General features: G+C 38.7%; 1 protein-coding gene across 3 annotated transcripts in view; it reads left to right on the forward strand.

The window, feature by feature from the left end:
• Positions 1-18,143, forward strand: part of LOC113059165 (semaphorin-6D-like) — a 139,841-nt gene that overhangs the window by 16,852 nt on the left and 104,846 nt on the right. For all 3 annotated transcript variants that reach the window (XM_026227450.1, XM_026227451.1, XM_026227452.1), the window contains exon 2: positions 1,160-1,261. The gene's annotated coding sequence lies outside the window, so the exon portion shown is untranslated. The remainder of the gene's footprint in view (positions 1-1,159; positions 1,262-18,143) is intronic.

Genomic DNA, 18,143 nt, shown 5'->3' on the forward strand with positions numbered 1-18,143 from the left:
ATATTCATTTTTGAGTGAACTATCTATTTAAATGCCAGAATTTATCTTGGATTTTCTACACTGAGCTTTGGATTTCACCCAAATCCTGTCTTTTGCTTTGAGAAGCTTTGAGAAGATTTCTGTCCGCCACTGACCAGGTGATTCTGGTCTTCTGGCTGTCATTTTAAATTGAACAAGTGATAAACTGCTTTCTAAATATTGAATGTTTGTATAATTGCCACTTTCACACACTCAGGCTGTCCATTATTGAGCTATATGAAAGCCAATTAACAAATGCAGGTAGTGCTGCAGAATTCGCCGAATTAAGAGGCCGTTCTACATGAGCAAAACTAATTCACATTGCCCTGGAGGGGATTTTCAAGTTGAAGATCATTTTGCAATATTAAACATGGCTGTTATTAGAACAATTTTTCTTTTTTGTAATTCATATTAATGTCTGGTGACACAGGCAGTTGGAGTAATGTATTTCCTCTGTGTATGCAGCCTTTCTTTATGCTATGCAAAATGGGGCAAAAGACAGATAGAAAGTAAGGTGTGTAGAGCAAAAGAGAGACTGACATGGAGGGAGATAAACAGAGACAAACGGACTGACCAAGAGAATAAGGAAATATAGCGGAGAGGAGACCGGAAGTGAGATTTGTGGAGACTCTGGAGCTGTCAGTAAGGAGCTGGCTTGAGCTAGTGTCTCATTCTCATACGGCAGATTGGAAGAGCAGATTGTGCTCAGAGATGCCCTGAGATTTGGGCAGCTTCCGATGGGGGATTTGTAGAGATTTGGTTAGAAATCTGCCCATAATGAATGTTAAGTGAAAAGCGCCGCCTTCATCTTCTCAGCAAAGACATTGTTTTCTCTGAGCACTTGTTCTGTTAGTTTTGGCCCGGTGTCTAAGTGTCACAGTCCTGAGATGACAGTGTATAGCTTCATTAAATGGTATGTGTAAATCACACAAACAGACGTTTTTGAATTAAAAGGCATAATTTGTTTGTCTGTGGAGACAATAGATGAGATCATGTCCTCTCGATCCATCAAAAAACACCTGGGAAATCAGATACAAATCAGGCACAAAATCAGCGTTTACCAGAATGTGCATTTTAAGTATGTGTGTTTTTTTTTTATTTGAGCAGTTAAGGTCAACTCAAAAGTTTTCTTTGTTCTTAGGTGGTTTGTGGAATGTCACAACTTCCTTAAGTGATCCAGCACTTTACCCTCAGCTTAATCACCTGACTGAAATCCTGCTATCTGATTGGATCATCTTTTGAGGTAAGAACCTATGAGAAGAAGTTTGTTGGTTTGGTCAATTGAAGTCACTTGAATGATTTGTTCCATTTTCTTCTCACGTCTCACATTTTCTGCTCTTTTGTTGAAATTTTGCTTGACTTGATTTGACAGAAAATTTAAATATCATCCAACTTTGTTATTTTGGCTGGACTATTCACCCTAGGCTGTCACATGGGGGACAATGTCTGACAATTAAAAAAAAATACAAATATAATTTAAAGAAACCTCTGACAATCTGTTTAAATGAAGTGTCACGGCAAAAAGGCGACGAGTGTTAGAAAAGTATCCCAGTTGGAGAGGGTAACAGGGAGGTGGGCAGATTTTCAAACAAATCGGAAAGAGGAACAAGCAGACGACTGAATCGGAGGGATTTCACTTAAGAGAAGACAAAACGGATGAGACGGGAGACTTGACATAAAGAGTGGGGGAAAAAATCACAGCGTCACATCACAGCGCACCTGTGCGAGGCCCATTTGCTCATGCCCCCTGTCTACCAAGATATCCCTTTGAGATCAAGACACATCCCACAACGCTGGACGTAGGGCTGGTGGTGACAGGCTCTGTCGGCTGGCTGAGGGGAGCAGATGGCTGGCCAGATGCAGGGTTGCATTTGACCTTGGGCCGTGTGGAAGGCTAAACATCACAAGCATCCTCCGGCGCTTCCACCTTTCTGCCGCTCCATGGAACCACTGCTCCACTCTGACAGCTTATGGTTGTTTTATTTAGATGAGCCATATGGAGCCATTATGTGCTCCATCGTGTAACTGCTATCACTATTCCCAGTGTAGTTTATCACCCATTGTGTATTCGAACAAAGACGAGTTCAAGTCCCCCATACTGTCCATGCCAGTGGAGATAAGCCTTGAGGTATAGCTTATCGCATTCAGCTCTGTGCTCGGACAGAAATGGGTGGCAGAATTTTAATTGGGTTCAGCTGATGAAGACTTGATTGAAGGGATCTTTTAGTAAGTCAGCAACAGCTTCATTTATTAGCACGTATGCCAGCTGTCATGCAATAGTTTACCCAGAATTCTAATTCATTGAGTCATACTTATTTATTCTCTCACTGAGGTCATTGTAGCGTTTCCTTCAAGTAAAGTCTGTTTCCTAATGGCATGATGGCTTTTAGCACACTGTTACCAAGTGCAGTGTCTGCCGATTTATTTTATTTTATTTTTTTATGTAAACACTTGTGGTCACATATGTATGTGCCCTGCTAATGTTTCCTAGCACCCAGCCTCTTTCAGTTTTCTTCAATAACTCATTGTACCATTCATTCTGATTTTCACCTTCATTTTACAATCGGTAGTGACGTTGACATCAAAAGAGACGCTGATAGATGTTTTTGGTACAGACGTTGAGGCCACGTTGTGCTCCTCCACTTTTGAATCTTCATTCATGTTCATCTAAGTACTATTTACTCTCCAATCTCCGAAGATAGTTGTTCAAACACTTGGTGATACAAAAGACAGAAGTGAGCATATATTTCTTCATTTTTTTTTTAGTTTTGAATCAAATCATTTGATGCCTTTCTGCTGGCAGGCTCAAAATAAGAATTCATTGAAACCTCAAGCCTACCTGACAATTGGAATAATCTTAAATGTCAGTTCTGCCTCTATGTAATATTTCCCAAAAAAAAAAAAAACTCTTCCTCTGATAAGAGGTTTATTTAACTACAGGTCAGCCGAATGGGCAGATGCCAGCAAAGGGCTTGGTCCACCATAGCTTTTTACTGATTTATAAATTCTCTCTCATGGTTTATCACTCTCATTAATGTCAGCACCTGCTGTAGCGGGGCTCTATCTGTCTGCCCGCAGGCCCTGCAGCTGTGCACTGAGCTCAGGCAAACTGTCCATCAGTTCTGCCCCCTCCACCCTTCCACTCCACCAATAAGCATTTGGCTGGGATAGTTGTTAAAACCTTGCTAGAATCAGGTGCACTTGTTCTGTTGATTTGTAAACGTGTGTCCCATATGCATCAGACGTTTAGCCAACGGTCCGAGGGGATGACATCGGAGGCTGAAACTAGGTTCCCATTGATTTCCATTGTAATTTTGGTTCTTACAGTTGAAGTCAATAGGAACAAAAACTGTTTAGTTACTTACATTCTTCAAAATATCATTGTGTAAGGTTTAGATGAGGATGAGTGAATGCTGACAAAATTTTCATTTTTTAAAAGTAATTTCTATGCAAAAGTATTTGTCCCTTTAGTCTTTGAAATCAACAAAATTAAATTGGAGTCAGAGATGCTAAGTGGTAAATGTACCAAAAGTGGTTAGAATTTCTCAAAGGGCACAGTGGCACCTCATCCGAAAAGCTTCAAATATCACAGAAAAACTTTCAAAGAACTACTGGTTTCTCTTGCATCAGCGAAGGTCGTGGTTCATGACTCGGCAATAGGAAAGGGTTTGTGAAAAATAGACTTAAGAAAGAGTAGCAAGGTGAAAAATTCAGCTCACTAAGAAAAACATCCAAGCTCACATCATGTTTGTTAAAAAGCATGTGATTTCCTAAGTCCTTGGTTTATTCTATTGTCAGATGAGTGAAAAATGTGAATGGCAAATACAGCATTGTACTGTAAGAATGATGTGTAAATGTTATTGTGGTTTACTCTGTATCTTTTACTGTTTGTGGTGGCCTCTGTGACTTGGATTCACTCATATCCTAGAGATTGTCGACATCCGATCATGGGTTGGTTGAAGGTGAAGTGTAATTGTGTCATACAGCAGGACAATATTCCAAAACAAAGTCAAGTTGACATCTGAAGGACTGAAACTGGCTCATATCAAATTGTAAGTGGTGTTTGATTGCCGTTATTATTATTTAATGTTGTCTAGTCAGATATTAGATTTAACTGGGCATTCTTTTCCTCAAGGGTAATGAGAGTCTGTGTTTGCCCACTCAATGAAATTTTCACTTGGGTTCCCTTTGAGCAGTATGTCATTTTGTTTGAAATGTTGCAATCATTTTGTTCTCAGAATAGACAATTGCCAAGCACTCTATGTCAATAATAAAACAGAAATTTGCTAATTCTGCAAACAGAATATTCTATTATAAGCTTTGTAAGAAGCTCATTGGCTCAATTGAGATTGAGTTTATTCCTCTTGTTGGTGTGCAGAACTGAATATGGCATTAAAAGAACAAGCAGAGTAGCAGGAGGAGGAAGAGTAAAAAGGGGAGTCATGGACCAAAGCAGCGTCCCCCCCCCCCTTCTGTTCTTATTCACAAATTGGTTTCTTAGGACCCGGTGCCGCATTACACATTGTTTGTGCATTGTGTGTGTGTTTTCTGCTGCCTTTAGTTTGTCTGTTAATCCATCAGCGCTGTCATTGGGGGAAAAAGCTTGCACATTTGGAGCCAGGAAGCACCTCCTGGCTCATCTGTGTCCCTTAATCCTGAGAACAGCCATGCTGGTGAGATTGCAGACCCCTCAGAGTCTCTCCTTCTGGAAAATTCAAAGTCAGGCATTGGCGATTTGGAAGACAGGTAGTCGAGGTCTGCAGGGAGCCTTCATGCAGGTCAGCCCAAATCTTTAGCTGAGAGCCCCTGGTTCAGTGCAGGTGGATCTGAGGCCTGTACTGAGGGAGGGAGAGTTGCTTTTAGGCAGATGGAGAGGGATTAACCCCCTCTACCAAAACCATCACCCGTCTTTGAATTATGAATGTCCCCTCTCTCTTTATGTATGTCAGCACAAGGAAGGACTTTGAACATATCCCTCTAGTGCCCCTCTATGCAGTTGTGTGCAAAAAAATACATTTTACTGTTTCTGTGAGAGTCAGGAGTCATTTCTTTCCTGTATACTTTCTATCATAGGTAATATGTTGTAATACTCTTTAAAAGTTGGGTCGGTCAGATTTTGAGAGTAGACTTATGTTCACCAAAGCTGCATTTATTTGGTCAAAAATACAGTAAAAACAGCAGTGTTGTGAAATATTCAAATAATGATTTTCTATTTAAATATATTTATTTCAAATATAAATATATGATGGTAAAACTGAATTTTCAGCAGCCTTTGCGCCAGTCGTCCGTGTCACATGGTCCTGCAGACATCATGAAAGTGACGTGACATTCAGCCAAGTATGGTGACCCATACTCAGAATTTAACCCATCCGAAGTGCACACACACAGAGCAGTGAACACACACACACACACACTGTGAACACACCCCCGGAGCAGAGCAGTGGGCAGCCATTTATGCTGCGGCGCCCGGGGAGCAGTTGGGGGTTCAATGCCTTGCTCAAAGGCACCTAAGTCATGGTATTGAAGGTGGAGAGAGAACTGTACATGCACTCCCCCCACCCACAATTCCTGCCGGCCCGAGACTCGAACTCACAACCTTTCGATTGGGAGTCCGACTCTCTAACCATTAGGCCACGACTTTCCCACTTTCATTCTCTAATACTCTGATTTGTTATTATTATTGATCTTGAAAACATTGATTAATAGTGTTTTATGTCATGTTATCCTGACAATGATTCACTGGATCATGTGTGAAAACCCCTTGGTTTGTTTATTTTTAGAATAACCTTCTTGTTCCGCCTGAGGTAATATATATGATGAAAAAAAAACATTTTTATCAAACTGTAGCTCTTGTGTAACCAAGAACTTGTTCACCTTTAATACGGGCCAAAAAGAAAGTTAGTTTTGGACCTGACGGCTCATTGAGATGCCGATGTTTGAACTCGTGTTGTGCTCAGGGAGGCAGGGACTCTACAACTGCTGCTCTGAGGATTCATAAACACAAAGGAGTGGCAAACTCATGAAAATGAAACGAATGAGGTTAATACAGCCTGTTTTATGCAGAAATCCTTGAAGATGGCATTTGTTGTGTTGCACGATAATGTAAATGAAGAGGAAAGCCTTGCATCAAGATATCGCTGTGGGAGGCAGGCACTGTGTTCATAGAAAAAACAGCAGGTCTGGGATCAGATTCCACCTTGTCTTCACTAATCACAGACAGAATAGACTACAAAGCAAAACAGATCTAGAAATATCTCTCCAATATGTTTTTTATTGTTAGAAACTTCATTCATACGGCACAATATCTAATTCTCTACCTCTGTATTTTTGAACTGTGTTTTCCTTTTTTTTTCATCTTGCTATAGTTTGGTGCCTGAGCTCAAGGACTTGCTGTATTCTGTTTTCCAGACTCAGATCAGAAGTGACACGGGACCCTGACTAAAAGCATTGAAAAATTGAACTTCAGCCCTTTAGGTGCCAGATCTGTCTGTCTCAAAGACAGAAAGAGAAGATATCTCATGACCATTCAGATTCCATAAAATCAATTAACTTAACGACGAATTTGGTGACAAAGCCTTGGCTCGCTTAGGAGATGTGAACTGCCCTGCTGTGATTTACCTTAGACTGAGAGGGCACCTTGGGAATTTAAGTTGGCATATGTTTTAAACGTTGGAAGTAAACAACTCTTGCTCATTAACTTTACTCTTGCCCTCAGTTACGCAATGGACTCTAGCTGAATAGAAGTCTTACTGAAGACTGGTTGGACTTCATTCCGCTCTCTAATTCCCTATGACGTGATTCGGGACATTGTGAACAAATTTAAGTTCTAGCAAGACCTTTGGTACACTAAAATTTGGGCCACTGATGCCTCGGTTACCGGTGACCAGGCCGATTAAGGTTTGTGCATTAAATCTAGCTGGTATTTATCAACATTGTTGTGCATTGTAGATGTAAAAGTTAAACTGCAATTGAGAAAAATGTGCTTTTCTTCTAAATGTTACAATTTAGACATTAAACCTATCGTACATCAAAGCACAAAATTATAACAATTTAAATAAAAATGCCTAAATTGCAGAACATAATTAAAGATTTGAGGATACAGAGTATATTGGTGTTAATATTGAATATCCAACTGGTTATCTAATGTGTAATATTAATTTTTAATATTAATAATAATAATTTAAAACTTTTAAAACTTAAATGTTAAACTTAAGTCTTTTGCAAATCTAAAAATATAAATTATTCATTGTACAGCGTATGTGGTGTTACCTAAATTAACTTATAGAATTAAAAATTATTTTATTTCTTTTAGTGTATTTAATATTATTGTTATTATTATTTATTTCTTTATATCAGACATTTATCAGTTATCAGCTTATGAAAATATAGCCACTTATTGGCATTGTCCAAACCTTTTAATTGTGCTTAAATTGTAACATTTAAGCATTGTAAGCATGAATTTTTTTTTTTTTATTAATTTATTTAATTTATTTACACATTATGGTATAAATGGTTACATTTGGAGTGATTTGGACAACGGGACAGCTTCAGAAATGGCTGACTCCCTGAGCATGACACTATTAAACTATGGAGCGGACTGAGACACAATGGTTCCGTGACGATGATTGTGACACATTTGGATCCTTTCCTTCTCTTCTAATTCTTTCTCCTTCATTTACTCAAGTCATTTGTCTCGTTACTCTAATTTAACAGAGCACTTCGCCATCTTTGTGGGGGAGGCCTGGCTTATTTTAAAGGCCTGATTGAAATGAGGAGATGATGGTTGTGAAGGAGCCATTTATACAAGATGAGAAGGAAATTGGTCTCTGCTATTTTGAGTACCAACCCATGCCCACAAAAAAACCTGCCAATTAGCTTAAGTGGCCTCCCAGCGAGTTGGATTAATCCCGTACCTTTCTGAGAGAGTGAGAAAAGCACATTCTTACAAAAAAAATGTGGCAAATTTGGTTAAGCTTCCGTGCTCTAATTGCAGGTCTGGTTGCAAAATAGCATGTTATATTACAGACGCCCACATACAGACGTATTTTGTGTTGAGGTCAAATAACTCCTTGTTTAAGCTGTGCAACACGACTGCTGTTTTTTCTGCGCTTTCTACCTGTTGTGTTGCAATGTTCTTTTGTTCTGCCAAGCTCACCGCCTCTGATAAGTTTTCTTTCGCTTTTATTCTGTTCCATTTATTCTCACTTTGGCCATATTGTTTCTCTTTAAGGGTGCTACATCATAAAAAAGCCAGTGTTTGTTTCGATCCCATGTGTGAAATGCGTGGTGAAAAGTTTTGACCGGATTCCAAAAAAGTGGTTCCCACAGTCTTTGTGCAGCAGGCTGGACAGACCGCGTGTATCGATCAGGGTGTAAAGCGGGGTTTCGCCAGGGATTAATACTGTGCTCGGCAGAGCTCATGGAGTTGTTAACGTAATGTGGAAAAACCGGTGTGATCAGCCATATTGACAGCACAGGGCAAGGCCACTGATTAAGTGAGTGAAGTGCATTTCACGAGCTCACTCTGGTTCCCACATCAACTTTCTATCATGTCTGAATTCTTCCTCCAAAGATAATGTAGCTTTGCTTCTGTATGAGCCTGTGTTGAAGAGTTATTAAACTAACTTGTGCATTTTTCAGCACTACTAACTTTTGCATTTTTGAGATGCTAAGTTAAGTTAGCTAAGCTTGGGTATTTTCAACAAGTACTGTAGTAGTGTGACATGATAAATTGCTACAGATTCATAGCATTATAAAAGTTTTGTGAATGCACATCAGAGTATACAAATGTGCTCAAATGTTTTATGATTTATGCCTAAACATGAAAAAGTCTGATTTGTCACTCAGATAGTTAATAATTTTGCTGGTTCATTAACTGGATTGATTCATTTATGGTCATTTTGCAGTTAACTTTTTGTTGCCATTCACAAAATAGGATTAAAATATTTGTTATAATAATATTCAAAATTAAAAATTATGTTGGCCACTTTCTTTTTTTTTCTGGTATGTAAATTATGATGTTTTCCAGTTTTATTTATATGAAGTGTGTTTATCGATGGTATGAAGTTATAATGTTTGTGTTGGTGGTATTTATTGTAATTTAAAGGTTTGCTTCTGCCAAAATATGGCTCAAGGTTGCATAAAGAAATAAGAAATAAATTTTTTTCTTTTTTTTGCGGTTGTAATCAAACTAGTGAATAAATAAACTGAAATGGGTCATTTAACACTGTTGGTTCAGTAAAAACCTTTTTTTCTGCCATTTTTACATTCTTTTTTTTAACCACTTTAACTTTTTTGTATCTTTACAAACTACTCTTCAGAGTATCTTTCCCAGCACTGTTAGGGTAGAAGGACACGTCCAGGAGATAGATGGTTTAATCCAGCAAATCATAGCAGAAGAGAATTTTTTAATAAGAAGAACATTAGTTATGAATCTTTATTTCAAGCTGCGTTCCTCATTGTCAGCACATTTGAAGGCTTAATTAATGCGTATGTGTGGTGTCTGAAGCCTGAAGAAATTGTTTTATATATTTTTATTGGACATGAAAGGTCACCTTGAGAAAAGGAAATTAGACTTAAATTTTTTCCCCGCCTCCGCCCAGTGAATATAGCTGACCTGCTTTGGAGAGACGTGTTGGTGAGTTTTTAATCAGCATGGATATTTATTTATTACCCTCAGCCTGAAGCTAATTTACTTCATCTCACTCACTCTCTTGTTTCAGGCCATTTACATACAGCCCTCCCCACAAGGCCTGCTGGGATAGGATTACTGTATTAATTGCTTTTCGGTATGATGGAGAACAAAGCAGCCGTTCTCTTCCTCTTCCTCATATTTCAAGCGACCAATGCGAAGAAGCTTGTTGAAAATTAGCCACTTGGGACCAAAGACCTTGACCGAAATATTTAGGAAATCAGAGCTTTGTGATCATCTGCGAATCTGGTACCTCAAGGACACAGAGAAGCGATATGAAATATATGTGTAGTCGACACACGTACACAAATGTACACAGGTGAATTGATTTTTCATGTGATCGCTACACCAAAGTGTGATTGAGCATCTTTTTGTAATCTTGGGTCACGTGCCAGTTGACCCGCACACACAACGGTGATGAATGACCTCACGACAAAGCCTGTCACTGGTAGGTAATGTCACTAAATCCCTAACCACAAAGACCGCCGCATGTTCGATAATCTCGACTGTGTGCACGTGTATGTGAGCTCCTCCTCTATTTGAGATGTCGAAGGATATCTTTGCTTTCATCGTAGTGTAATGGGATATGTTTATCTTTGTGTTTCTGTTGTTGGATATAGATGGCTTCGATGGCCGATCCAAAGAGCAAAGGTGGAGTGGCTGGACTGATACAGATCGAGATGAATAGAAGGATGGAGGAATAATAGTCTATCTGGAGGGTTTAACATTTTGCTAAAGGCTTCTTTCAGGCAACATATAAAGTTGTACGCACATTCAGGTCCTTCATTGCTAAGGCCAGATGTAAGCAGGGTTCTTCATTCTTTCATTCATGATTTACCACCTGTTTGATTCAGATCCGATTCTTCGAGAGTTTCTGCCATGGAACAATTGCTTTTCAAGATTTTTCCACCCACAAATATAAGATGGTTTCTTGGCAATTATTTCTGAAACCTGCGTTTAGATTAAGTGAAGCCCTCGGCCTCTATTACCCACAATCCTACAGCATGTAATACCGGTTTAGAGCTATACCGGCTCACGGCCTTTATAATGATGGCCTTAGGACAGACGTTTGAGGTTCAAGAGAGATTTCTCTCTTGCTCCGTCTCTTTTAAGTCCAGAGGTGCCTTCTGTAGCTTGATGCTTTTGACAAAAGTGTCTCAATTTGAAAAGCTCAATACTGTGGATCACCATCTGTGTTACCATGGAGACTGTAGTGTTTTTTTTTTTTTTCTCTCTTTCTGGAGTGGTGAGCACCGGTTTCACGGGACTCTAATTGCCCTGTCAGTGGTGCAGGAGGTTTTAATGTGGAGTTTGGCGCTCAGTGCCAGGAGAAGAGAACACCACCTCCTCTGTGAGTTTATTTAGAATGTGAATGGAGATACATTTTTTTTTCATAAAAAAAATCCAGAAAAAAATGTATCACAAAAATATAAAAATATTAACCTAACTGTTTTCAACATTACAAAACAACTGTTTTCAATAATAAATAGATTCTTGGGTAACAAATCAGCATAGTAGAATGATTTCTGATCTCTGTGACACTGAAGACTGGAGTAAAAGATTTGTTAGCAGTTTTTTTTTTTTCTAAGAAGCATCACCCTGACATTTTTTAGATTTGTATCGACAAAACTTGCTTCATGTAATTTAATGTATGAATTGCATCAATATACTCTATATATTTTTTAATTAATTAAAAGTTCGGACCAAAAAATTTACCGTCTTATCATTGAACTTGTTAGTGTTTTTCAATACATGTTGTTTGGCCTTTGGTAAAAGAGTTGCATAACGTGCAGGCAGCAGAAATATCCTTGGTATTTTGTAGCACAAATTTCAGAAAAATTCAAAAGCCTTCGCAAAAGTTGTAGGTCAGTATTTCGTAGCCACTAAGTGGTCTGTTGTTGTTGGCCTCAGATCCGTTTGAGTAGATGTGCAGTGCGGACCTGAGACGTTGCAGAGTTGTTGATGTAAAGTATTTTTGCTTTAATGTAATAGGGAAAAAATCGCCTGCGCCGGCGATTGCACAATCCTGGAGTCTGTGTGAAAGAGCAGTGGTGAACTCACCTACCCTGAGGCTCCTGCTCTGGGCACTGAGCACGTTCTGTTTCCTGCAGGGCCACGTGTACAGGCTCTCCTCCCTTCTTCCCACAGCCCTGTGTCTACTGTCGATTCTGCCCTTGAATCAAGGCAGCAGCCAGCGGACAGACTGAACATGGTAATCAATTGCTTCCATTTAGTGGTGAACAAGCGACGTTCACACGTCCATCAGAGAGAGATGGAAGTGAACGATGGGGTGAGACTCATTCGCCATCACATATTGACAGCATAGCATTAGAACTGTTTCATTGCATGAGCGAAAGAGCATAACTGCAATGTCAGGCTTACATTGTGCTTTTATGCAAACAAATTAATATGTTTTACCTTTTTTACTGCATTGAATGTAGGGCTGGGCGATATATCTAACGATATGATCATGCGCATCTAGTCAGTAAATCTGGTTCGAATCGCCTTCGATAATGAACGTGATGCGTAGCTTGTCAGTGATCTACGGCTCTGTCTATTAAATGTCGCTCCAATTATAAGCAGTTGATGGCGATTTAGCGGTAATCACGGAACCAGATTTACTGACGAGATGCGCATGATCATATCATTAGATATATCGCCCAGCCCTAATTTAATGTTTATTTTAACAACAGCTTTGTGATGCACACTTTAATGGTCCCATATAGGTTGGCAGCTGTATCGAATATTGCATCTTTAATTTTATAAATGCAATTTTATATAGTATAGTATAGTTTTTTCACTACCTTTATATATTTGGATAACTTTGCTGTCATCTAATGCTTACTTACTAATAATATAATAACCCTGTTAAATATAGGGCCTAATATTTAGCATTTCTCAAAATGAATATACATTTTTTTTTGTAGTTTGTCACATCATAAATTTCTGATGCCTAAATACGTTTTTAGCATTTAAAATAGGTTTTTTTTTTTACCTTTTATTTTGAATTTATTTAAACAAAATACTATAGAATTTTAATCAGCCATTTATCAGTTTTTAGCAATAAAAATAATTATCGGCTTATTAATATCGGCCAAAATTGAATATCTGTATCTATAAACAATCGTGGCAAAATAAGTACTGTTTTTGGGTGCTGTGTGAAACCGTACTTTAAAACGGTGAACTTTTCTTGGCACTATCTCAATGGCAGTTTAATGAATGGGTTTGTGGTGTTTTAAGGCAGTGCTTTAGGGGAGCTCGGCTGCTGAGTTTATGATTTTGTCAGACAGCAGTTTGACCTGTAGGCTTTTATTCTCCTCAAACACACACACAAACTCTCAGAGGAATTGAAAATGTCAGAGGAAGTCATGGTTGTGTTGTGTTTGTTCTGTGTGTACAGGAAGAGCGAGTGCAAGTGTGTCTTCTGTTGACACTGAAGCCAATCAGCATGCCAGGTTCGATAAGTCTGCATTGCTCTCACTCCTCACTCCAGCTGGCATTGATATGCTTTTTGTATTGGATATTATCGAAATATTCTTTGGCCTGCATTCGGATGCATCTCCATCGTGGTCAGATAAATATACGATCAGTCTTACACGAGGAAAATGGAAAGCAATGTTTTTAAAATACTGACAGATAATTCAAAAAGCTTTGTCTTTCTGTTGTTATCCGACTTTAGAAACATTGCCACAGTAGAGGATGCTCAGAAGTGAAGAAAAGAGGGGGAAATAAAGTTTTAAAGTGCTTCTGTAAAAATAGACCAGAAGACAGATGTGTCTGAGGATTTGGGGAGAGAAAAGTGATACTCCTGGTGTAATCCATTGAAATAAATCATAAGATATTGTTCAATAAATCAGCTGACCAAATCAAAGCAGTTGTTTTTCACATCACAAGAACAGAATAAAAGGAAAAATACTCACAAACAACTTGTTGACGACCATTAAAAGTAGACCATAACTGAAAACTTTTGCAGTCTCAGTGGCGGCTAATTAATGTTGAGGACTTATTTGTTGACGCTGGTCAGAATCTGTCCTTGACTACCTGTGGATGTGGTTTCAATGATTCAGAGAGAACAGCGCAATCTTAATGTGATCCAATAATCAATAAAAACGAATTGTTAGGCTGTTTGGACCAAACTTCAGCATCAGAAGCTCGTTCTCGGAGGGTTGAGTCGAGCTTCTGATTTAAGTCTGGTGTGAATCTGTAGTTCTGTCTCTCACAGCTTTCCTCGCTTTACTGTGAAAGTGGCTGCTTATGTCATTGTGCTTCAGGCGTCCGTAGACTATCAGCTGCTTGGGCTACTTGAAGAGAGCAGCACATGTATTCCCACAACCCTAGAGCGCCTTAGATCTTGGGCAAAATGCAGAGGGTATACAAAAGCTAGCATGTGATTGTGTTTTCTTTTTGTCCCTAGAGTTTTCCGAAAAATCTAAGTGATGATGGGGCGTTCTTGATAGGGAGAACTAGCACACATGGAGAATACAGGTTCGAAGATGAAATTTTTGCAGCGTAAGTTCAGTCATTTAAATAGGTATGCTTGTGATCTAGAATTTCATGATGCAGATTTTGCATCAGATTCAGTTAGTCATTCTACCACAACCCCCCCCCCCACCCCCGACCCACCCCACCAAACCAACCGACAGTTCTGTTGCTTCGTTGTAAAGTGACTTGTAAAGTGGGATCTGTGCTTCATACATCACAACACTATTGACAATGGAACTTTCTGACTTGTCAAATTTTGCTAGAATTGCACTAATGTGACCAGACCTTAAATTAATTAGCATTTTTTGATCTTGATACTCAAAAAAAAAAATCTTTAAGGAAAAGATTAAAGTTGAGAATAAACAATGTTTGAGATTAATATCAATCACCGGGCACTTTTGAAAATAATGAATATTCATACGAGCCAATGAGAATTTAACATGCAAGGTTAAGTGCTGTTAGAGTCCTTTGGTAGTCCAGTGGGAAGCAATTCTGAACTTTCTCACATCTCCCTGTACATTTAACAGGCTGGATTTGTCCGCATGCGTTGCTAATCCCATTTTTGCTTGATGTTAGTTAAGCTAGTCCAAACTCGAGCGAGGGGCTGTCAGTGCTGTTCTAGCTCTGTTTAACATCAGCCGTCTCTTCTGAAACTAAATACAAGTGATCGAAAATCTGGTCTGGCATCACCACCCACACACTCTCCCCTCATATTCAGCCCTCATTACCGCCACATAAATAACTAATGAAGGCTCAATGTGAAGGGGCATTGCTGGAATGCTGGATGGAGTCCACTTAAATTCCGAACTATGTAATTCTCTCTCACACTGTTTCACTCTGTTACTGACTCCCTCTGTCTCTCCGCACCTCCATTTCTCTCTCTTTGGTCTTAATTGAATGTCTCTTAATGCAAATTGCTCATCATTTATAGATGAGTCATGATGGAGTTCCCAGATCCGGGCCGCTCGAGAAAGTGTCGGCATGGCACATGAAGCCTTTTCTTGCCGGTTCTCATGCAGTGGATGATGTTTAGGTTGTTTTGTAGCTTTCCCAGGTGCGTTCTTACTTGTCAAGTTTGCCGGAGGGCCCAGCACCGTCGCCCCTCGTTCCTCACCTTGGCATCTGTCTTCTCTGAGCCTCTGTCTCTAATTAACTTTTCAACTGCGTATGGAGTAATTGGGTTTTAATTACCATTTTACAATCTGTTTTGATATTTAAATCAGTCTTGTCATCGAAGAGAAAAGCAAGTCACTCTCCGTTCTCTCTGCCATGGTGTTGTCGTGAGCCGTATTGCAGATTACACCCTTACACATGGCTCAAAGTTGAGTCACACACACTGGAGCTTGCAGCTTTCACTGACAAGGTCTCATAGACAAAGACCTGCTAATGGCATCCTAACTTATTCACCGTAAATACTAATTATCTCCCATCAACCGCACACTTAAACGAATCGCTCAAATGGCTGTGAAGATGGTTTGTGGAGGTGTTTTATTTTTGTCCTTTTCATCACCACACTTTTACTCTTAAGAAGGCCGATAAGATGAAGATGTGCTAAAGCACACACGCGAAGGTCTGCTGGATGTTTCAACAGATGTCTGAAGGATTTCCAAAGTACACCGTAGCTCCTCCTGTAATGAGATTTTTGGGCCCCAGTTGGAGTAAGTGGTGATCTGTACGCTCTCCAGAGAAGATGCAGTTGTGAAATCACAATTTTTCTTTTTGTTGGCTCGATCACACAGTCAGTGTTTTTACGTTAACTGTACTTTTTGGGGGGGAGTCAATGGTTTGTTTTTTATCTGAACTGTGTGTGAATGTAAATATGTAGCACCCTGAACAGAACTGGCAATCGCATTCTGCTGCTTTACGAACATAGCCAATGATGGTTTGCTGTCCTATTTGAATGATATAATAAGCTGTTGATTTAGTTGCGTGATTCAAACAATCCATTAGTTCATTTTCAAAGTGACGGAAATCTTTCTTTTTCTCCTCATGTCACACAAGCAGTTACAGATCGCAAACATTCCCAGATGCTGGCAGAAGCCTCTGATCTCTGAAGATTACTGTTCTCGTGCCTCACCACATAATCGAAGATGATCAGAGTTTTGGAATATAGTTTGCGAGATTTGTTGCTGTGTAGCAGTGATCTTGGATGAAGTTTAATCGCAGTGGGTCCTCAGATTGTTGTTTGTTCTGCATACCTTTTGAGATGTTTGGAGATAATCATTAGCTTGTAAAACACGCTGGGGATTTCTGTCATGATCATATTCATCAGAACTGACTGTCTGATGTATATTGTGCACACAAAACTAAACATCACGTATAAGCTTTCCTTTGTTTAGTTTTTTAGTTTTTTCGCAGACAGACAAGCTCGACTCTTGCAGAATCACCTACTTGACTCACTCTGTCTCAATGATCACCTCATGCCTGCGCTATTGTGATCAGGCAATTTTTAGGACAGAATAAGCAGCAAAGTGGACAGAATTTATGCAACTGTGAAAAGTCGAGACTAGTGCTGGGGTAACTGTAAGTACCGACACTTCTTAACTACATTTGTTGGTAGTCAGGCAAGTGTTGTAGCAGTTCCAGAAACAAGATATTTTTTCCCCAACAAGTGTAGATTTAGTTCAGTCAAATTTGAGATGGCAAGGTAAACACACTGCACAATGTCCCCTGTCTCTCAAGAAGCATTGAAGTGTGATTCATTTTAGCAAATCAGTTTATTTCAGTGAGTCATGTCAGCATTTCAGCAGTGCACATTTTTTCCCAAGTGAAAATCTATTTTTAATCTACTAGAATCTATATAAAATGTCTACATAAATATTTAATAAATGTAATGAAATAATTAGGTATTTAATATACATAGTCATTGAAAAGTATTTTGTATAGAAATGAATACTTCTATTCAGCAAATAAAATTACATTATTACAAAAATTATATTTCAAGTAAATGCTTATCTTTTGAATAATAAAAAAAGAAATCATCTGAGAATCCTGAAAATTAGCTTCAGTGCCAAATTAGCATATTATAATGATTTCTGGAGGATACTTAAAGTTGGAAAATGGCTACTGAATATTCAGCTTTGACATTGCAGGAATAAATTACATTTTAAAATATATTCAAAAATAAAACATTTGTTTATAATATTACATAATATTGCTGTTTTATTGTATATTTGGTCAAATGAATGAATAAATAAAATATATATATATATATATATATATATTTTTTTTAATCTTATCGACCACAAACTTCTAAATGGTATTGTATCTGAATTAATATTAGGTAAACAGAGTTTATCTGTCTTTGTTAATGATGCTCTTTTAATCTAATTAAAAACGGAATACTATCATATTGTGTGCATTGATTTTAAAAATATATATATAATCTGATGTAAGTATGTGATAATGTTGGATCTGAAAGATAATGCCCTTTATTTTAGGTATTTTAAGTAACTTTTAGAATAGCTTGACTGTCAGTTTAAATATTTTAAAGTAAATTAGATTGGTAAGCCAGAGTTTCAAAAGTAACTTTCTTGACACTGGTTTACAGTACATACACAAACACTCATGGTTATCCGTTTCTCATTCTCTTCTCTATGGCTTTTTGTGTGTACTGTGAATGTCTTTTTCTCAGGGCTGTGTTGTGCACAGCTGCAGGCCTTTGCTTGAGGGAGGTGAGAAATGTCTGCCTGGATGTAATTGGTGTGACAGAGGCCTGCAGTCATTCTGTACCTTCACCTTAAAGGACCTGTGGTTCTTGCCGTAACTCGTCACATCTGAGAGGACAAGCAGACTTCTTTACCCGTTTCCCTCCCGTGTGGCGGTTTAGACGGGTGACTTAACGCAGACAGAATGCAAATTTTGTGGGCTTTAAGTAGTTTAAAGGCTTTGCGGTCAAACATATGGACATATTGACATGGTTTCCTTTTAATTTAAAACCTTTTAAGCACAG

This window comes from Carassius auratus, chromosome 41 (genome assembly GCF_003368295.1).
Source record: "Carassius auratus strain Wakin chromosome 41, ASM336829v1, whole genome shotgun sequence".
Lineage (NCBI taxonomy): Eukaryota > Metazoa > Chordata > Actinopteri > Cypriniformes > Cyprinidae > Carassius > Carassius auratus.